The following is a 22,845-nucleotide window of genomic DNA, read 5'->3' on the forward strand; positions in this document are numbered from 1 at the left end:
CTGGTGGACAAGTCCTCATCTGGTGGTGTGTTTTGGGGAGTCTGTGACCTTGTTATGATTTTAGGCAGCCTTTCTACTAATGGGTGGGGTTGTGTTCCTGTCTTGCTAGTTGCTTTGCATAGGGTGTCCAGCACTGGAGCTTGCTGGTCGTTGAGTGGAGCTGGGTCTTCGCACTGAGATGGAGATCTCTGGGAGATTTTCGCTGTTTGATGTTATGTGGAGCTGGGAGGTCTCTGGTGGACCAATGTCCTGAACTCGGCTCTCCCACTTCAGAGGCACAGGCCTGATGCCCGGCCAGAGCACCAAGACCCTGTCATCCACATGGCTGAGAATAAAATGGAGAAAAAAAGAAAGAAAGAAAAATAAATAAATAAATAAAATAAAGTTATATAAATAAAAAATAAAAAAATATTTTAAAAATTTAAAAAGTAATAAAAAAGGAAAAAAGAAAGAACAGAGTAACCAAAGCAAGGAACAAATCCAGCAATGATAACAAGGGCTAAAAAGTATACTAAAAAAAAAAAAAACCAATAAAACGGACAGACAGAACCCTAGGACAAATGGTAAAAGCAATCTATACAGACAAAACCACACACAGAAGCATACACATACACACTCACAAAAAGAGAAAAAGGAAAAATATATACATATCATTGCTCCCAAAGTCCACTGCCTCAATTTGGGATGATTCGTTGTCTATTCAGGTCTTCCACAGATGCAGGGTACATCAAGTTGATTGTGGAGATTTAATCGGCTTCTCCAGAGGCTGCTGAGAGAGATTTCCCTTTCTCTTCTCTGTTTGCACAGCTCCCGGGGTTCAGCTTTGGATTCGGCCCCGCCTCTGCGTGTAGGTCGCCTGAGGGCGTCTGTTCCCCGCCCAGACAGAACGGGGTTAAAGGAGCAGCTGCTTCGGGGGCTCTGGCTCACTCAGGCCGGGGGAGGGAGCGGTATGGAGGAGGCGGGGCGAGCCTGCGGCGGCAGAGGCCGGCGTGACGTTGCAGCAGCCTGAGGCGCGCCGTGCGTTCTCCCAGGGAAGTTGTCCCTGGATCACGGGACCCTGGCAGTGGCGGGCTGCAGAGACTCCCGGCAGGGGAGGTGTGTATAGTGACCTGTCTTGCACACAGGCTTCTTGGTGGCGGCAGCAGCAGCAGCCTTAGCGTCTCACGCCCGTCTCTGGAGCTCCTTTAAGAGGCGGTCTTAATCCCCTCTCCTCGCGCACCAGGAAACAAAGAGGCAAGAAAACCTCTCCTGCCTGTTCGGCAGCTCCAGACCTTTTCCCCGACTCCCTCCTGGCTAGCTGTGGCGCACTAGCCCCCTCGAAGCCGAGCCTCAGCTCCCAGCCCCCGCCCGCCCCGGTGGGTGAACAGACAAGCCTCTCGGGCTGGTGAGTGCTGCTCGGCACCGCTCCTCTGTGAGGGAATCTCTCCGCTTTGCCCTCCGCACCCCTGTTGCTGCGCTCTCCTCCGTGGCTCCGAAGCTTTCCCCCTCCGCCACCCGCAGTCTCCGCCCGCGAAGGGGCTTCCTAGTGTGTGGAAACCTTTCCTCCTTCACAGCTCCCTCCCACTGGTGCAGGTGCCGTCCCTATTCTTTGTCTCTGTTTTTTCGTTTTTCTTTTGCCCTACCCAAGTACGTGGGGAGTTTCTTGCTTTTTGGGAGGTCTGAGGTCTTCTGCCAGCGTTCAGTAGGTGTTCTGTAGGAGTTGTTCCACATGTAGATGTATTTCTTATGTATTTGAGGGGAGGAAAGTGATCTCCGCGTCTTACTCTTCCGCCATCTTGAAGCTCCTCCCTATTTAATTGTTTTAGTTGAAGTTCAAATTGCCCCACATTTGGCCATTGGGAAAGCCTTCATATTTCTTTGTACAATTTTGACATAACTCGTTTAGTCTTAAACATTTCTAGGCTTCCTCTCTGCTTTTTCTACCATAGAACTGAGATCAGTTATTTGACAGTGTCCTTATTTTGGGAAATGTCGCTTAGAAATCAAGATCTCAGCATTCTGTGTGCTTACTGTTACTGAGGTATCATTACCTCTAAGTACATTTTATGGGCCGAAATCCAACTGGGTTTTTCCATTTAAATCCAGCACCATTGGACTTTTATTTTTCTTTATTTCATATTTGTCTCCTTTCTCTTTTCTAGGCAGATTAATGTACATGGATACAAAAATGTTTGCATGGCAAAATATACTTCTACCTATGGTATTTGGTTTACACTGGCTGCCTGGACTTCTTGCTTGGTGCCCTGCACTAAACGCTGCACTTTCCTTCTCCCCAGCCTGGTCTCAGTAGATTGGCTCTACTGCATGCAGGTGAGCAGATCCAACTTTGCTTTGGTAACAGCAGTTTCCATCAGGAGAAAGGCAGCTTGGCAGCTGAGTTGGTAAGTAATCCTCTAAGTGTGTTCAGTTGAAGTGTGGAACATGAGCTCGGGAAAGAGCAACTCCTATTTCTGCTTGACCTTCCTCCCATCACCACCTTGAGTAATTGTCCTTCTGAGTATAGATCTAGCAGCTCAAGTCAGATAGACGGATGGCCACAGTGCATGGGTCTCCCAGATCATCCAAACACAAGTAATTAGGAGTGCACTATATTTTACAATCTTAGGTTGTAAGTAAAATTATTTAAAATAATGTCTGTATTTTGGGGGCTAGAAGAAAATTTTGATATTATCAAATAGATATGTTTATTTATAGGCATGAACAACAAATTTTACTTGAGAATTTGTGTGAATTGAAATATTACAGTATCTTTAGACACTGATATCATTATACATGCAGATTTTTTTCTTTTCAGATATTAACATAATATAATTATAGCCTCTCAAATGATCCTTATGAGGATTTAAGTGCTTTACTATTGCCCTATTATTGCACCTCACATTTTTCTTATTATATTGGGGAAAAAATTAGTTTCTAGTAGGGAATTTCCACTTTTATTTATGAATATTATCAGCCTATTATACCATCCAAATAAAAAACTATTTATTCCCTCAACTTTTGCATATATAAGAATCAAAATTAATTGTTTTTATTTTAGAGCTTGTTTATTCTGTGATCCTAATAGTTTTGCAAAATAATGAAAACCATTTTCCATCTACTTGATATCTTGAAAGGTAATTTTACAAAATGGTAAAAAGGAACCATACAAGGTATTAGCTTTACTACATTCTGCATTCTATTAGACCAATGACCTAGAATGCTAAAAGTTTTCCTGTACCCAACACAAATTAACTAGAAACAATGTCATTTTACTTCATTTTCATACTTTTTTTTTCTTTTCTTTCTTTCAAATTATGAAATTGTGTCGACTCTTTGGCCTAGAGTCAGTCATTTCTTCTTCAGTGTTTCAAACCTTAATTCCAAATTAGTCCCTGCACTCAAGCTGACATTGTGAGTATACTTTTCACTACACTATGTTTAAAGGGCTCCTTACCCTAAAATATTAACCCCACCCCTTATCATTTCACCATTAATTCCTTTGTTGTGGTTAACTTCTTAAATCCTACAGAGCCACTGTTTTGTAAAACACAATGTGGGCAATGCTGCTCTAATAAACCCTTCTGGAAAGGACCATACTATAAGTTCTTTTTAGCAAACGTTTTTTGCCGCTTAATACTTCAATACAGATCAGTATGCATATCATGTAGACCTTCAGGAGAGAAGGCTTTAAGGAACTGATAGTTCCAACTTATTATTATATTATAAAATTCTATGGTGCAAAACCTGTGTCATGCTCTACTCCGTATTCCCACGTATTACCTAATATCATGAAGCAGAGTAGAGTGTTAAAAGCAGGGATGCTAAAGACAACTGCTTTGGTTTGTATCTTAGCTCTGGTAATTTCTAGCATATGATCTAGATGAATTACTTAACCTTTCTTTCTCTGAATGAGTTATCTCACCTGTGAAAGGTAATAATAGTGCCTAATTCATGTGGCTGTGGTGAGGATTAAAGGATATATGTAAAATGCTTGCAACAGTGCCTGGCATGTGTAACATTCACTTAGATTCTGTAATTGTGATTTGTGCATAGAAGGTGCTAAGTAAGTGTAAGGCATCAGTAATTGAATATGCAGTGGTGATTCTTACATTGTTTTCACCTTTACTGAAAACTTTTAGCAACTGCAGAAAGAGAGAATAAGTTTTCAAAAATTAGTATAAAAGAAGATTGACCTAAGAGAAGGGCTACACTGACAGGATTCATGAGAGATGTGGACAGCACGGAACACAGAGAGAATCCCTGGATGATTGGGGAAACACAAAGAATTAAAAAGAAGCCCCAGTAGGAGTTTCCTTAGGTGCAACTTAACTAAGGATTTCTACAATACTTTAATGTGGAGAGATTTCAGATTAAATCCCTTTTGGGGGAAGAGAGTGATAAAGAAAAAAATGCACCATATAAAATGTTGTACGGTTATTGAAATTTCCTAACAAAACTCACTGATTTTTATCTCTAGCTTATCTCTGTAATTATAGGTAATCACAGAGAATATACTGTTTAGCATATTTTTCCATATGTACAAACATATATATATAGTGTTTTATTATGTCTCCTGGGTTGGTTTCATTCATCCTGAATTTAATTTATAAGGCACCTTCTGTGGTCTTTAGTAAAAGCCTTTTTTAGTGTGATCAGATCAGGACAACTGACTGAGCACATGCGTCTCCTTCCTGCTCCAAATTTCTAGGAAAGGCAGAAAAAATACTTAATTACAGATTTGGAACACAAGACGTACACTTCGTAGACCTCAAAGTCTGAACATATCTTGAGAGGCGAAAGGAACTAGACATTTCCACAGGAGTGGGTTTGTGTAAATGATGAAAGCAGCTAGTTGCTTAGAAGCAGCAGCTGAAGAAGCAGGGAGATGTCTCAGGCAGCTGTCAGGGTTATGGCCCAGGTACCTGTAAGAGAAACAACAAGACAGGTTACTATACCTCAGTCAGCAGGCGACAGACAGGTGGATGCCCAGGAGAGAATATAAACAGGGCACTGCATCCCATACCCAGAAGATTAGTTACAAATGCATATTTTGTGCCACCCCGATCATCACTGGAGTAATCTTCATGAGGGCAAAGAGTCTGACTGTTTTGTCTTTTGTTGGGATTTCCATGCTAGAAAAATGCCTGGTATATTATAGGCACTTAGTAAATATTTGTTAAAATAACTCACACATTTTTGCAAAACAGGTTGTAGAAAGGAAAGGAGTTGCCATTTAAGTTTGGCTGTCCATGTTTTACATCACTTCTATATATAAGCTAGAATTGAACATTTTGTGAAAACTTGTGGGATTCAAGTATTCTTGGGAGATGTAAAATTGTTAATGAGTATTTCAAACACCAGATATTTCTGTCAAACTTAGGTTAAAAAAAAAAAGATTCCATTATTTAACTGCTCTTCTTAGGAATGGAGAGTAGTTTTATGGCAGTGATTTCAGATGGAGTCAAGGTGTGGGGATTGGCCTGGACGTACTTCTTACAAGGCTGTCTTTCTGGTCATAGTGTGAGAGCCACAAAGATTGGTGGCTGGGGTTTATTCTCCTTCACATCTCAACATCCTGACAATAGGGTCCAGCCCAGGATAGGCCATCAATAAATGTTTGGTGAATTAATATTTGAATGAATGAGTAACTTTGTTTCCCAAGAAGTGCAAATTCATGTTAAATTATTCTCTCTGGTCTTTGCCTTCACAGTTTTTCCTCCTAATTTGTTTATGTATTCCAAATGCTCTAAACACTTAGGCATTCAGACTTTTTAGCATATATATTATCTCTTTGAGCAGAAATTAGCTACAGGGTAAAATGTCTCTGCTTCTGGCTGGCGTTTGTTATCTACTTTCTAAACATCTTCAGAGAGCTTAAGACTCTGGGAGAAGACAAACCGGTTAACAAATACCTGCAATAACATTTTGTACTGAGTGATAGAAATCTGCTTGGGTTCTGAGGAAGGCCAAGGAACAGCAGAAATGCTTCAGGAAGGTGTTAATGATGACTAGATATTTGTAAAGCAATCCAGCAAGCAGGAAAAGCTGGCCTTCCTTAGGGTTTCTGGGAACAGGTTGGCATATTCAGTCTCAGGCATGGCAAAAGAAACAAACTGAACTCCGATGACTGGAGTCTTTTAGTCATTGCCTTATAAATATACCCAATGCACATTTCTAGAGAGTCTGTTATATTCTAGACTCTGGCAATAAAGTTGAGAAGACATATCATTACCCTTATGGGCCTTATACTCTAGTGGTAAAGACAGACCTTAAAAAAGAAAAAAAAATGTATAGCATGATAAACAAAAAGTAAGCACTAAGAGAAAAATAAAGCAAGTGAGAGGAATAGGAAATATCAGAGGGCAGTCAGGGAAAATGACATTTATATACGGTCATAAAGAAGAGAGAAATGAGCCAAGTGGATAGGACTGAATGTGGTGGGGGGATGGGGGAATTCCAGGTGTGAGGGACAACCAATGCAAAGACATAGAGGCAGGAGTGTTTCCGGACAGTGTGGTAAGAGAGAAGAGAGTAGATTTGGTCAGAGAGGCAATGATGCCCCACAGCCCAGGGGGACTTATAGGGCATAATGATGATTTGGCTTTCACAATGACGGAGTGGGAGGCCACTGAAGGATACTGAGCTGAGGAATGGGACAATGTGACCTACATTTTGACGGGGTTCCATACATGCTCAGAGAGGAAGGACAAGATCCAGGAGTGCCCTGAAGTCAGCTGAAGAAAATGTTTTAAAGAAGATGGTGTGGTCACTTGTGCCCAGTGTCATCAATAGGTCAAGTAAAAGTTGCCTGAAATGACCATTAGGTAAGGCAAGAGTGATGACATTGCTAAATCCTCTAAAACTGCAGATTTTTGGTGAACTGTTGGGGGCAAATGTCTAAATGGAGAAGTCATAGGGGAGGAAACAAAAAAGAAAATCTTCACAAATTTGTTGTGACGAACAGTATGGATGCGATCTTGAAGGGGTCAAGGGCCGTGGAAATAATTAATTCAGGAAAATATAGTGGTTTGTTTTGAATGTTGGGTAGCTGTTTTGCAAGCCAAGTGGCAGAAAGATTGGAAAGGGTGATGCAAGCCTCAGAGTCCCAGAGGGAGGCTTTTCCAATGGGCCATTCAAAAGATAAGCACATGGATTAGGATGTTTTGAAAGCGTAAACCAATTTTCCCAGAGAATACAAATTAACTTTTTATATTGTGTCACCGTTAAAAATTAAATTTTTACTTGGCTGTGTTAACTTTGACTAGCTTGTTATATGTGACACAATGCTGGCCAACAAGGTGAGCTAGTTTTCTTAGAGTGGAGACGGTTGGCTGATGGAGCCTCATTTCAAGACCCTAGTCTCCTTCCTGAGCAGTGGCAGATATTTATAGGCTGATGGATTGAGGTTAGGAGTTCAGATAGTGATTAAGCTGCATCATTCTTTGTGCAAAGCTAATAAACTCACACAGGGTTGGATGCAGTGCCCTTGGCCTCATTAGCACTGTTTTCCAGCTTCTCCATATAGTCTGAAGAACAAATACATCTTTTCATGTTGTTTATGGTTCCCTTTGCTGTGCAAAAGCTTTTAAGTTTCATTAGGTCCCATTTGTTTATTTTTGTTTTTATTTCCAGGTGGGATAGGGAGGGTGGGAGGGAGACTCGAGAGGGAGGAGATATGGGGATATATGTATATGTATAGCTGATTCACTTTGTTATAAAGCAGAAACTAACACACCATGGTAAAGCAATTATACTCCAATGAAGATGTTAAAAAAAAAAAAAAAAAGACTCTGTGAGCTACCAGGCCAGATAGAGATTTAAGAACCAGATTAAAATAAAAGGAAGTTTTTTTTAAAAAAAAAGAACAAATAAATATATCCAGGGCTGCCAACTACTTTCAGTTTTTTTTTTATTCCTCCCAATGTTTTATCTTTCATCTCCTTTCAATCAAATCCTATGTGTTTCTATTCTATTTAAAAAAGAAAAAAATAGAACTTCACAAAGCATTTGCCATAAGGGTTCAGAAAACCCCGACCAAGAGCCCCAGGCAGACTTGTCATAGCATGAAAAATTACTAGTCCGTCTGAGTGTTTGCCCTGCCCTGAAGAATGCCCTTTACTGTAAAACTACAGGAGTTTCCCTTGACTCTTGTCTTCTGGATTTTCCCACAGGTGGTAGAACATTTTCCTTTTAAACTGCAGTTTGAGCAAACAGTTTGTGGGCTCACAATGAAAATGCACAATACTTTATAAAATAGTTTGGGGGTGAATGGATTTTCAGAATAAATAAGTTTTGTGTGAGACTTTTACTTAATGGATTTTAACCTTAAATTTGTATGGTAAGCTTTGTCATAAGACAGGGGCACAGACCCAAATATTTTCAGGGATCAGGCAGATATACTAATGAATGAAACTGGCTGGTATGTGACATTAGGGAGTGGTGGAACCTAGAGAAACAGAGAGTGCCTTCCCTACCCAAGTCCTAGGAGGTGAGTGTGGGAATGGTGTGCTAGAATGAAAGGACAGAGACATCAAACTTCAAAATGCATGGAGAGGAAGTTGGCATTTCATCGTTGGAGCTAAGAGCAGAATACAACACAGTAGTGATTGAAAGATAAAATGGTGGATGGATAACACAAAGTGGAACCAGGTCAGTAGACACAGGGTGGGAAATCAAAGTTTAGGGTAAGTTTGGCATGATAATTCACTGGGCACAGGAATTCATATCTACAAAATGTTTGGCAGTCTGGGACCCACCTCCTATGGACATACCTAGGTTACCGACCAGGATTCTTGGCCTCCATAATCAATAGAAATTGGTAAGAGGCCAGGCAAGAAATTCAGGCAAGGCTTTACTGGGGCTCCTGCTGAAGCAGGAGGGAGTGAAAACAAGTAACAGGCTCCCTTGCTCACTGGCCGATGGGGGCGAGCTGGTTCCTTACATGGGGTGAGGACAGGAGCAGGTCCAGGGGTCGGGCCGGAGGGGTGGCTTAGGTGTTTTGCCCAGCCCTTTGGTGGTGCTGTGTACAGGGGGCATGTGCAATACCCTGCTTTTGCTCCCAGCTCTTCAGAAGTGGCAGTTGGGTTTTTGGTCTTTTTGTATCTTGTTCATAATTTGTCCCAACTACATATGCATGCAGTTATTTTTAGTCTCTTATAATTTCTTTGTGTTTTGTTGCCCCGGTGCAAGCACTGCAGCAAAGGGTCCCAGGTCCCAGCCTGTCTCACCTGTGTCCTTTTTATAGATAATGAGCTGACAGACATTTCTGTGAAGAGCCAGGTAGTAAATATTTAAGCTATGTGAGTGAACTCTAGAGTCTCTGTCCGAACTACTCAACTCTGTCATAGTAGTGTGCAGAAGCAACTATTAAAAATGTGGAGACAAATGAGTTGTTCCAGTAAAGCCTTATTTATCAAAATGGGTTATGAGTCAGAGTTTGCTCATGGGCTATAGTTGGCCGAACCCTGTTACAGATGATGAAGTTGCTGCTGTTTCAAGAGAGGCTAACAATCACCTAATGTTTAATTTAGAGTAGTTTTTCTCTCTATTTAAAGCCACTGATTTCTGCACATTAGAATGGATATTTCTGGACAAACACAAGATAGTTCTAAGATAGTTACAACTACAAATAACCCTTCAAATTTTCTAGTAATTTTCATCACATATATTCGTTCATTTATTCGCCCAACAAATATTCATTGGATTTCTATTTTGCCCCAAGCGTAGTCCTTGGTACTAGGAATATAGGAACAAACAAGATAGATAGATACAAGTTCCTGCTGTCAAGGATAGTTACAGTTTATTGGAATTGTGATTTAATAGGTGAACATGAAAAATGACGTCTTGGGTCACTTCTGTCAGAAAGTGTGGAAATTCCCTGGAAGCTTTTCCCCTGGCACTCAGGAAAGAACATATCTTGAGAAAAATAAAGAACTGAAGGAGTGGAGTCTGAGTAGAGAGCATTTCTGTGTGCACTCCTCTCATTGACTCATGTGAGGTCTAACTGCAGAATCAGCTCCTAAGCAACAGGAAATGGTCAGTTATGGCTCCTGATCTTCAGTTGGTGCTGGTACAGCAAAGAAAAGGGAGGGGCTCTCTCCAGCTAGGAACTTCCTTACCTGCTTTTTTGGTTGTTTTATTCTCATAGAAAATTTCATTATGATAGAATGGGGCGAGCTATTCTAAGATATGATTAAAATATGGATTTTTCTTGGGAGACGATGGCCAAATATTCTTTTTTAAAGTCATGATAATGATTTCTCGTCATGGTCTGAAAGCAAAGAATAAACTGGTTAAAATGTTTGATAGATCCCGCGATATCAGTGCCAGTGCTTAGCAAAAGAGCTGGGGGCTAAAGTGCCCCATAAAGCATTCCATAGTAAAAGTGATGATAGTTTTAGTAAAATAAAATAGGATGATGGCCAAAGTGAAGATTTACTACAACTTCTCAAACAATATAATAGCAAAAAGAGTGGGATGGATTTTTTTTTCTATATGATAGTTCAGCAGCCCACAGTTCTTCCTTCTGTTATTTTCAAAAATAAATCTTTCACAGTTCTTAAATGTGCCACTTTCTCATTGTAACTGTGCAGCATTATAGTTTGAGATAATCAACAACCCTGAAGGCAAGTACTTTTTAAAATTTTTAGATCAAGCATGAGAACATAATCCTTGTGAATGTCATTTATGCTATATTTCTATCATGGTATCAATTATTTATTTACAGTCTCTGATCTTGATGCATTTTTCAATGAAGGAATAGTTGTGCAATGGATGTGCGTGGAGGATGAGGAAAGACATTTATAATGGGATGGAAATTGAGTGGTTACGTGAGGATAAAAAAGAACTGGAATTTTTTTTTTTTTAATTTATTTATTTATGGCTGTGTTGGGTCTTCGTTTCTGTGCGAGGGCTTTCTCTAGTTGTGGCAAGCGGGGACCACTCTTCATCGCGGTGCGTGGGCCTCTCACTATCGCGGCCTCTTGTTGCAGAGCACAGGCTCCAGACACGCAGGCTCAGTAATTGTGGCCCACGGGCCTAGTTGCTCCGCGGCATGTGGGATCTTCCCAGACCAGGGCCCGAACCCGTGTCCCCTGCATTGGCAGGCAGATTCTCAACCACTGTGCCACCAGGGAAGCCCTGGAAATATTTTTTAAAGTACAATAAAAGCTTTGAATATCTCAATTCAGTAGGTACTTCTTATACTGTAATTTTCACATATAGATCTAAAAAGATTATTAAACATATAGATGAAAGAAATCTTCCTTTCTAGTTGGTTTACTATCTGACAATGGGGACGCTGCTTGGGTGGTTTAATTTGATTCATAAAATGGAATAAGATAAAGTGATTACTTTGCTTCATTTAATGAAATAACAGTTTAGTTATTTGATCATTACTAATCTTTTTACTTTTCAGCTTCTTTAAATAATTGTTCAAGCAGGTAATGAGATTTTTAATCTGTCCTATCATAGAGCAGCTACACAACCTTTTTTAACCTACTTGCATGGGCAAATTTGATTTTACATATATATAATATATACACACACACACATACTCTACTATATTTAAGGTGATATATATTATTATATTAATTAATTAATGTATTAAGGTTTTATATATATTGCTATGAACATAGTAGGAGTTTAATAATTTAGTTGTTGAAACAAGAAATCAAAAGAGATGAAAATTTAAACTCTGATTTAACATGAATGCAAGTAGCATTTTTGGAGTAGATCATTGTCACCATAATTTCATTATCGTTCTTGGGGAAAGGCTATATTTCATGTTAACAACAATTCAACCAAAGAATTTTTCATGAGGCTTGAACATTGGAAATTTATCTATGTTAAATGCTATGAGGTTCTACTTTAAATGAGTTCTGAATGTAAAAGTTTTAGCCTTTAGCATTTTTGTAACTTTGATGATCTCGCATATATTTTTAAGTTAGGATTTGCTGATTCTTTCTGTTGATGTAAATATGACACCCTCAGGTAGTAAAAGTGTACATAGTTCATTTTAACATGGTTTGAAGATATGTGTATATTTTGTTCTCCGATAAGAAAGATTTGAAGGGACACTAAGATCTTTATTATATACCTGATTTTACATGAGGTTTATGAAACGCGGTTTTTTTTTTTTCTACTTTAACGTTTTGAATATATTCTAGATTTCATCACCAGCAATACATATGGAGAGGACTAATAGGTAAAATAAACAAATCCCTAATTAGTTTCTCTTATGCAAATATTTTCTGGACACCTATTTTCCATGAAGTATTATGCCTGACATTTTAGTGAGCACCTAGAAGATTAAGACGTTATTTGTTCTCAGTGGAAGAAATACAGCTAAAGTATAAATAGTGATATTATAGGGCAAAAGATAACTGCTCTGGGAGAGGAACAATTCAGTACTATGGAAATTCACAAGAGTAAGCAGTTATAGTTTTATTAGGTGGAGGATGGATCAAAAGGGTTTTATAAAGAGTGTGACATTTGAGAATGACCTTGAAAATGAATAGGATTTCAAAAAACAAACAATAGGCAAGAGACTCCTAGGGGCTGAGAATAGTGTGATAAAGGAGGAGACAGAAAAGTGAGGGCTGTGTTCAGGAATGTGTGTAACAGGCAGCCTATACAAATTGGGGGGGTGGGTGCAGAGGAAGATTAGGCTTAAGATGTAGGCACTGTGGATGGGCCTTGATCTATGTGTCTGCACTTAATTCTTTGTCAATTAAAAGCAATAAGATGTTGTTTGTTTTAGTAGTGGATTGTTATAATCAGAGCTGTGACTTTGCAGAAGTGTTTTCCCTGGTGTGTTTGAGATATATTAAGGGCACCTTTGGAAAGGAGAGTTTGGTGGAGAGCTCACATTTACAGAGGGTATTTGAGGAACTAGGATGGCTTCAATGTTAGTAGCATTTAACTTTGTGAATTTACTGTTTGGTGTCTGGACCTTTGCCTTGTAATCATACGAAAAAGAGATGATTCAGTGTGTCAGAGTTGATCTCTTAAATATGCAGATAGGAATTTTTTTTTAATTTATTCGTTTATTATATTTTTTTGGACTGCGTTGGGTCTTCATTGCTGCACATTTTTTCCAAGGGACCGAGAAGCTGCTGGAGGTTTGGTTCTCCAGGCAGCAACCCGACGCAAACCAAAGATCTGGCAATCTTGGCACCATCCCAAGATCCGAGTGGGACATACTTTTGAAGGATGTGCAATGTTCAATCATAAGGGTGACAAAAACTGACAAGCAGGAAGCTTATGTACTCAGTGAGAGTAGCATATTTGTCTCCAAGAGACAAACTATAAATTGAATAGTAATATAAATTAATCCTAGTGTGTATGATAGAGGAGGGAAAATTTTGGTGCCATAATTTCTCTCTTCATGGTGTTGGACTTAAATCAGTTGAAATGTATTTCTGTACCACAATTTAAGCTTCAATAAAGGTTTGCTTAATTCAAAAAAACAGAAAATCATACAAGCAAACTAAGGTATGATATAATTTTAGATAGTTGTTTAGATATAAAATAAGAGCATCTATTTGATATGACATTAGAACCATTCTCTTTTGATTGGACTAGGAGTCATGACACTGAACTCAGAAAGAAGAAAATATACTGTTAGAAAACCATCTAACCTGGCACTGGACAATGTTACTCCAGATTAAGAATGAAAATGTTATTAGTGATTCCCAATTTTAAAAATTAACCAGTGAACCAAGTACTAATGATGATTGTTGGATCAAGGAATGTTATTTGCCTCCCAACTTTATTCTTTTCTATTACTTACTAATTATTTACATATGAAATAGATGAAGGGGATTAGGAGGCACAAACCACCAGTTATAAAAGAGATAAGTCACAGGGATGTAATGTACAGCATAGGAAATATAGTCAATATTTTATAATAACTTTGATGTGTAATCTATAGAAATAGTGAATCACTATGTTGTACACCTGAAATGAATACAATATTGTAAGTCAACTATACTTAATAAATAGAAAAATTAAATTAAATAAATAATTACTTACTAATAGAACCTGATTTGCTAGATAAATAGGCTGCCTATCGCAGAATACAATTATTTGAGTGTGGCCATGTGACCAAGTAGTAAGGTGAAAGCAGGGATGATGTGATGAAACTTCAGGAAGTCTCCTTAAAAAGAAAGGCCCACTCCTCTTTCTCCTTTTGGCTTTTTTTTTTTTTTTTTTTTTTTGTAGTTCTTGCTTGCAATTCTTTGACAGTTAGAGCTACATTACTTGCTTTAGGCCATGGTTGATTTTGAAGATGGCATCTGTGCACCAGAATGCTAGAGCAGAATAGAAGAGCCTGGGACCCTGGTGAGAGGATACCTGGCATTGAACACAGTAGTTGACCCTCCTTATCTTCAGGTTTCGCATGCACTGATTCAACTAACTGTGGATTGACAGTGTTCGAAAAAAAGTTCTAGAAATTTCCAAAAAGCAAAACTTGAATTTGAAGCATGCTGGCAACTATTTACATAGCATTTACATTCTATTTGGTATTATAAGTAATCTAGAGATTATTTAAAGTACAGTCATCCCTCTGTCTACAGGGAATTGGTTCCAGGACCTATCCTCAGATACTAAAATTCTTGCACGTTCAAGTCCCTTATATAACTTTTGGACATTCCCATGTAATCTTTAAATCATCTCTAGAGTAATTGTAATATATAATACAGAGTAAATGCTATGTAAATAGTTGCTGGTGCACAGCAAATTATAGTTTTGCTTTTTGGAAATTTCTGGAATTTTTTTCAAATATTTTTCATCTGCAGTTGGTTGATTCTGCAGATGTGCAACCCATGGATCAGGAGGGCCAACTGTATACAGGAGAATGTGTGTGGATTATATGCAATTTACTACATAATTTTTATAAGGGACTTGAGTATCTGCAGATTTTGGTACCCATGGAGGTCTTAAAACCAATTCCCTGCAGATACCGAGGGATAACCAACTGTACTGTCTACCTCCAGAGTTCTTTATAAAGAAAACCAAATCCACTTCTGTTTTCTTTAATCCAATATAGTGGGGTTTTCCCCCCTAAAATATGTGGCTGCAACCAATCCAACTGTTAGATTTGTACTTAGATGACAAGAATTTTTATTAATAATGATGACAATGTTGGTGATAGTAAGATGGAACGATTAGAAAATGAAAGGATTTAGAAATTAGAGTAGGAGCCACTCTATTAGGCTTATCTTATATACTGGAGAGTAAAGATTAGAAAAATAATAAACTAAGAAATAAAGATTTAGCAATATTACTTAAAGTTACAAATGTTGGAGAGCATATGAAGAAATATGATTATTTAACTATAATACATTGAAATAAATGAATGGGGAGAAATATACTATCAATAAGCTAACTTTTTTTGACTTTTATTGTAGGGAGCAAATGATATATGAAAAGATGTATAATTGAGATATTTTTGTTTTTTTCTATCTGAAGGAAAAGCAAACCTCCAAGCATAAATAACTAGAATATTGAAATATATTTTGAATAAACAATTAATAAATGCATTAATAACTGGAATAAGGGAAGATAGAACTATTTATTTATAAGTAAGACCAAAAATAATAACTCTGAAAACATTTCTCTAGTCCTCAGGTTTCATCCTCATCAAATGTTAAACATACGTTTCTTTAAAATTTTGTATGTTGGCTGTTCACTGTTATATGAACAATATCAGAATATTTCTGAAAAATGTTTAACCTTCATCAGGCATAGTCGATTATTATAGTTTCCATGATAGCACTATTTGATGACATACAAATGGTTTGCTCATTCACCTACTTACATGAACATTTTTTTGGTCCAAATTTTTTATGCATACATGCAAATACAATAAGGACATATTTTGAAGAATTCAGTAAAACTCCCATTGAACTAGAAACACTGTCTGCTGTGTGTACTTGTGTTGAAATCTCATTCCAGGTTCTATTTCACAGAAATCTTTCAATTTGATTGTAGTCTTTAAATATTCATTATTTAATATAAATATTTAAGCATTTAATATAGGTTGCTGACCTCTGACTTACTGCTGATGCTGAAACAATCACTGGGCATTTTTCTTTGTCTTTTTTCCTTTGTAATTTGCTGAAAGCTTTTCAATTTATAAACTTTTTATGGCAAAATTATTATGCAGTGCATGAGATGCATGTAAAAATATATCAAATGTGAGCCTAATAGATGGGTAGAATACTAGACTTGTAAAGATGTAATGAATTGATGTTTACACTTTTCCAATATTAAATAAAATCCCTTGAGTGAGTAACAGTGTTTGCTTTCTATTAGACTATGTATGCAGAAAACTATAAGACACTGATGAAAGAAATTAAAGATGATACAAATAGATGGAGAGATATACCATGTTCTTGGATTGGAAGAATCAACATTATGAAAATGACTCTACTACCCAAAGCAGTCTACAGATTCAATGCAATCCCTATCAAACTACCAATAGCATTTTTCACAGAACTAGAACAAAAAATTTCACAATTTGTATGGAAACACAAAAGAGCCCGAATAGCCAAAGCAATCTTGAGGAAGAAATACGGAGCTGGAGGAATCAGGCTCCCTGACTTCAGACTATACTACAAAGCTACAGTAATCAAGACAGTCTGGTACTGACACAAAAACAGAAATACAGATCAATGCAAGAGGATAGAAAGCCCAGACATAAACCCACACACTTATGGTCACCTTATCTTTGATAAAGGAGGCAAGAATATACAGTGGAGAAAAGACAGCCTCTTCAATAAGTGGTGCTGGGAAAACTGGACAGCTACACGTAAAAGAATGAAATTAGGACACTCTCTAACATCATACACAAAAATAAACTTTAAGTGGATTAAGAATCTAAATGTAAGGCCAGATACTATAAAAGTCTTAGAGGAAAACATAGGAAGAACACTCTGTCATAGATCACAGCAAGATCCTCTTTGATCCACCTCCTAGAGAAATGGAAACAAAACAAAAATAAAGAAATGAAACCTAATGAAACTTAAAAGCCTCTGCAGAACAACGGAAACCATAAACAAGACAAAAAGACAACCCTCAGAATGGGAGAATATTTTTGTAAATGAAGCAACTGACAAAGGATTAATCTCCAAAATATACAAGCAGCTCATGCAACTCAATATCAAAAAAACAAACAAACCAATCCTAAAATGGGCAGAAGACCTAAATAAACATTTCTCCAAAGAAGACATACAGATGTCCAACAAACACATGAAAGGATGCTCAACATCACTAATCATTAGAGAAATGCAAATCAAAACCACAATGAGGTATCACCTCACAACGGTCAGAATGGCCATCATCAAAATATCTCCAAACAATAAATGCTGTAGGGGCTGTGGAGAAAAGGGAACTCTCTTGCACTGCTGGTGGGGATGTATATTGATACAGCCGCTATGGAGAACAATATGGAGCTTCCTTAAAAAACTAAAGATAGAACTACCACACGACCCAGCAATCCCACTACTGGGCATATACCCTGAGAAACTCATAATTCTAAAAGAATCATGTACCACAATGTTCACTGCAGCACTATTTACAGTAGCCAAGACATGGAAGCAACCTAGGTGTCCATCGACAGATGAATGGATAAAGAAGATGTGGCACATATATACAATGGAATATTACTCAGCCATAAAAAGAAACGAAACTGAGTTATTTGTAGTGAGGTGGATGGACCTAGAGTCTGTCATACCGAGTGAAGTAAGTCAGAAAGAGAAAAACAAATATCATATTCTAACAGATATATATGGAATCTAAAAAAAAAAAAAAAATGGTTCTGAAGAACCTAGGGGCAGGACAGGAATAAAAACACAGACGTAGAGGATGGACTTGAGGACACGGGAAAGGGGAAGGGGAAGCTGGGACAAAGTGAGAGAGTGGCTAGGACATATATACACTACCAAATGTAAAATAGATAGCTAGTGAGAAGCAGCCACATAGCCCAGGGAGATCAGGTCTGTGCTTTATGACCACCTAGAGGGGTGAGATAAGGAGGCTGGGAAGGAGACGCATGAGGGAGGGGATATCGGGATATATGTATACGTATAGCTGATTCACTTTGTTATACAGCAGAAACTAACACAACATTGTAAAGCAATTATACTTCAATAAAGATGTTAAAAAAATACTCAGTGAGTACTGAATGTGTAGTAAATATGACTCTTGAGCCACAAATTCAAGTACGCTAGTAATATAAAACTTATTTCCTGATAATGTTAATGAAGCCCAATAATCACATTGGTCTTTTTTTCTGCCTAGAAAAAGAACGAAATCTCAATCAACTTAAGGTCATTTCTACTCTTTACTCAAGGTGAATGTAAGTTACACAGAGCTTTCAAAACACCGAGTAATTTAGTGGAGTTGAGATCTATTTGGTCTTCTCAGTCATAAAGTGTTTATGCTGGAATTCATGTTGTCATCTGCGTTCCAATCTTGTCTTTATTTATGGGCTTTATTCCCCATTTGAAGCCATGTTCACAATTGCAGTTCATTCCTATTGGGATCCATGTCACCTTCCGATTGCACATTTCTGGATCCGGAAGGAATACTTTGGGATTGCCTCAGTCTCTTTCTGCCTGGACAGATCCACTGTGTTCTCCATACCCCTTTCCCTTCTCTATATTAAGAGTAATGAGTTCAGGGTTCTTAGTGCTTTTCTTACAATTATTCTGAGTGGCTTAGGTTAATTACATATTCTTTGACATTCTCTGTCTTATGCCCAGGACCTTTGAATTTGTTCCTGTTATTTGGCTACCTTGTATCTTTCCCCAAACCAGGAGGGTAAAATATTGGTCTGCTCAAATTAGGGAGTAATGGGAAGCTTGTAGATAATGGGCTAATATATAGATTTATAATAGCAACTAAATGATTGAATTGAAATATTGCTTTTTTTTTTTTTTTTTTTTTTAAGAGAGGGAGGCGGAGGTGAAGCCAGGTGTCATCACCTGGGAACCCAGAGGCAACAGGAAGTGCTTTTTTAAAAAAATTAATTGATTAATTAATTTATTTATTTTTGGCTGTGTTGGGTCTTCGTTTCTGTGCAAGGGCTTTCTCTAGTTGCGGCAAGCGGGGGCCACTCTTCATCGCGGTGCGCGGGCCTCTCACTATCGCGGCCTCTCTTGTTGCGGAGCACAGGCTCCAGACGCGCAGGCTCAGTAGTTGTGGCTCACGGGCCTAGTTGCTCTGCAGCATGTGGGATCTTCCCAGACCAGGGCTCGAACCCACATCCCCTGCATTAGCAGGCAGATTCTCAACCACTGCGCCACCAGGGAAGCCCAGTGCTTTATTTTTTCTGTAATGCTTTCACATACAATGCATCAGACTTATACAACCTGTAAGATATCAATCATATGTATTTTAATTGCATATATCAATACATTGGCTCAGGGAAGTTAATTGACTTTTCCTAGATCCAATCTGCTACTGACCCATTTATTGACTTTTCAGTTTCAATAATTTTAATTTATAAGAGGTTTATTACTCTATTTGGGTATATATATATAATATTTATCATTTTATTTATTTCTACATTGAATAAATATGCTTATACTCTGTGCCTAGTGGAATTTGTTTTTGTTTGTTAGCTTTTCCTGCTTAGTAACATTTGTGCTTTCTTTCTTAACTCTTTTTATTAATCAGTCAATCATTAAACTAATACTATTTGAAGTTTTAAAGGAGGCAATACTTTGCGACTTCTGTTGAAGGTAAGTTATTCTATAAAGATTTATTTGGATTATTTTTCTATCAAGTACCCAAGAACACAAGAATTTGGGCTTCTTGAAGACAAATGCTTGGCCTGACCATTTTCAGACCACCTACATAGGATGAATTTGGGAGGGGAAACTGCATGAGATATATTTCTTTTCCTTTCTACTGAGGAGCGAAACTCAAGGTTTTTCTTGAGCTTTTTCTTTTTTTTAACAATTTTTATTTTTTTTTTTTAACAGGCAGTAAGTCTTTTTTTTTTAAATTTATTTATTTATGACTGTGTTGGGTCTTCGTTTCTGTGCGAGGGCTTTCTCTAGTTGTGGCAAGTGGGGGCCACTCTTCATCACGGTGCGTGGGCCTCTCACTATCGCGGCCTCTCTTGTTGCGGAGCACAGGCTCCAGACGCGCAGGCTCAGTAATTGTGGCTCACGGGCTCAGCTGCTCCGCGGCATGTGGGATCTTCCCAGACCAGGGCTCGAACCCGTGTCCCCTGCATTGGCAGGCAGATTCTTAACCACTGCGCCATCAGGGAAGCCCTTGAGCTTTTTCTTGTTTTCCTTTTTTTTCTTCTAAGGATATATCGTATATGGGTGTGGAGGTAGATGGGATTTTTGCTTCACCCATAAACTGAGAGATTAGGCCATTGTGAACCCAGTTCCAAGAAGATCGTTTTTTAATAGACTCCTTTATATCTTATGTCCCATGGGCTGCAAAGCTATGAAAATCAAAGTTAAAGTATCTTGGAACTGAAAAATGCCCACAGAGCAAATGCAGCTTCACTGCTCTACTTATATCTCTGGATTCTAAACTTTCATTTAGTATTTGACCTCTGAGGATTGCTTCTTTTCTTGCTAGTTAAAGGATGTATTTTAAAATAGAGTTTAGAATACATCCAACATTTTTTGTTGTTTTAATCAGGAGAGACATTCAATATATCCAGTCTCCTAATCTACCAGTGATGGAAGTCTATTCCTCTACTGTTGGAATACTACTTTACTTTTTATTATAAATACTACTAAATCATTGTGCACATCTTTAAATAGATTTATAAGAATAATTCAGTAAGTGAAATGATTGGCTAAATAGCATGCATATAATTAAGACCCTTGATTTTGTACTGATAAATTGACCATAAATAAGTTTTACTAATTATACAGAGCCAGCAAAACAAGATAGGAAACTTGATATAATTATTATTTTACCATTTTACTTTTGAAACATGGAAAACTAATATGATGTTAATATCAGAAATCTAATTTTGGGGAGTTCCCAGGTGACCTATAGGTTAGGATTCCAGGCTTGCACTGCCGTGGCCAGGGTTCAATCCCTGGTCGGGGAGCTGAGATCCTACAAGCAGCCGCACAGCTTGGACAAAAAAATCTAAAAAAGAAAGAAAAATCTAATTTTAACTAATCTAGTAAGTAAAAAAAATATTTTTAAGGGGTGAGAAAGAGAAAGTTCTGGTTGCATAACCAAGCTATAGAAAGATAGTGTATGGGCTGGATACACTGGTGGTCCCTAAGTAGATATGTCCATGGCTTAATCCTCAGAACCTCTGCAAGTTATTTTATCTGGAAAAAAATGGGTGTTTACAGATGTGATTAAGTTTAGGATCTTGAGAGGAGTTTATCCTGGATTTTCTAGGTGGGCCCTAAACCCTAAATGCAATCACATGTAACCTTGTAAAAGATAGAGAGATTAGACCAAGAAACACCGAGGGACACAGTCATACAGAAGAGAAGGAGGTAATGTGACCACAGAGGCAGAGACTGAAATGATGTGGTCACTGGTCAAGGAATGCCAACAGCCATCAGAAGCTAGAAGAAGCAAGGAATGGATTTTCCTGTAGAGCCTCCAGAGAGTGTGGTTCTGATGACACCTTGCTTTTGAACTTCTGGGTTCCAGACTGTGAGAGAATAAGTTTCTCTCATTTTATGCCACCCAGTTTGTGGCAGCTCTAGGAAACTAATACTGGTAGGTTTTAAGAAAAATCCATGTTTCCCTCTATCTTTTGTCTTTTTTCTATAGTCAATGGATAGGTTCTGCTCAATGTCTGACCTCTGTTGTAGATGGTAAGGATGACAAAGATGGCTCATTTTATGTGCTGCCACAGTTTTACTTCATTGAGGGCAATAACAAATCTAATGGCCGAGACTCTCAGTGTGCTTCATTGAGCGTCCCCAGAACTCTCCTAAACAAATAGGCAAACTTGAATTATTTTCTGTAGCTGTTTTCCATGTCATGTTAAATTTTTAGTCTTAGTGAAGAGAGTTATGTCAAATTTTGGAGATCCAGTTGTTTCAAAAAATGTTCCTGTGATTATCAATTGATATTGTCTAAATAGTTTATTCTCATAGGGATATTATGATGTGGATCTTCCAGCCTCTACCAAACATACATGGAGTTATTGTGCACTGCTGAATATGAAAAAAATAACTGTGAAGAACTGTAAGAAAGATAGACTACATGTAAATCATTTCTGGAATTTCAATTAAATAAAATCCCAAGAGATCTAGGTATAGTACACAAACATGTAGGTGAGGATGAGACCTCGATCAACCATTACTATTAATTATATTAAGTGTCATGCCTGGCATTCCCTAATCATGATGTGGACAGAATGTACATTAGAGAGGTATAATGATTTCAATATATGTAACCTATTATACGTAGAAGCAGAAACAAAGAAAAATATGTAAAGCATAAGGATGGGAAGGATCGCACTGTAAACTGTCAGATAAAATTTTGTCTCAGACTTTGCTGTCTAGTAGCAAATTTTACATTCCAGAGGTGAGCTAGTCAAAAATGGATAAACTTCATGTTTCACATAAACTACAGTGATGATTTCACAGATCTAGAAAAAAGTCATATAACATTCTGAGATACACTTAGCAGATGAGAGAAATGATATACTAACGGCATCAATTGAATGGCAAGTTGTGTGTGAAGCAGCATAAAACATTAGCTTGGAATTTGATGTGCCAAAAGTATGAAATTAAATATAATAATGAATAAATCTGAGAGCCATTCCATCTCCAAAGCAATCCCTACATTTTTCAACAAGAGAAATGATAGATCATCATGTGACTTCTTTAGGAAGGTATAACAAAA

General features: G+C 37.9%; 1 long non-coding RNA gene across 2 annotated transcripts in view; it reads left to right on the forward strand.

The window, feature by feature from the left end:
• The first annotated feature begins 421 nt into the window (after positions 1 to 421).
• The window catches only part of LOC309644267, a 215,327-nt gene continuing 192,903 nt past the window's right edge, over positions 422 to 22,845 (forward strand). For both annotated transcript variants that reach the window (XR_014254328.1, XR_014254329.1), the window contains exons 1-2: positions 422 to 1,384; positions 2,142 to 2,310. This is a non-coding gene — a long non-coding RNA (uncharacterized lncRNA). The remainder of the gene's footprint in view (positions 1,385 to 2,141; positions 2,311 to 22,845) is intronic.

This window comes from Balaenoptera physalus, assembly GCF_965194825.1.
Source record: "Balaenoptera physalus genome assembly, chromosome: 15".
In the NCBI taxonomy this organism is placed as follows: domain Eukaryota; kingdom Metazoa; phylum Chordata; class Mammalia; order Artiodactyla; family Balaenopteridae; genus Balaenoptera; species Balaenoptera physalus.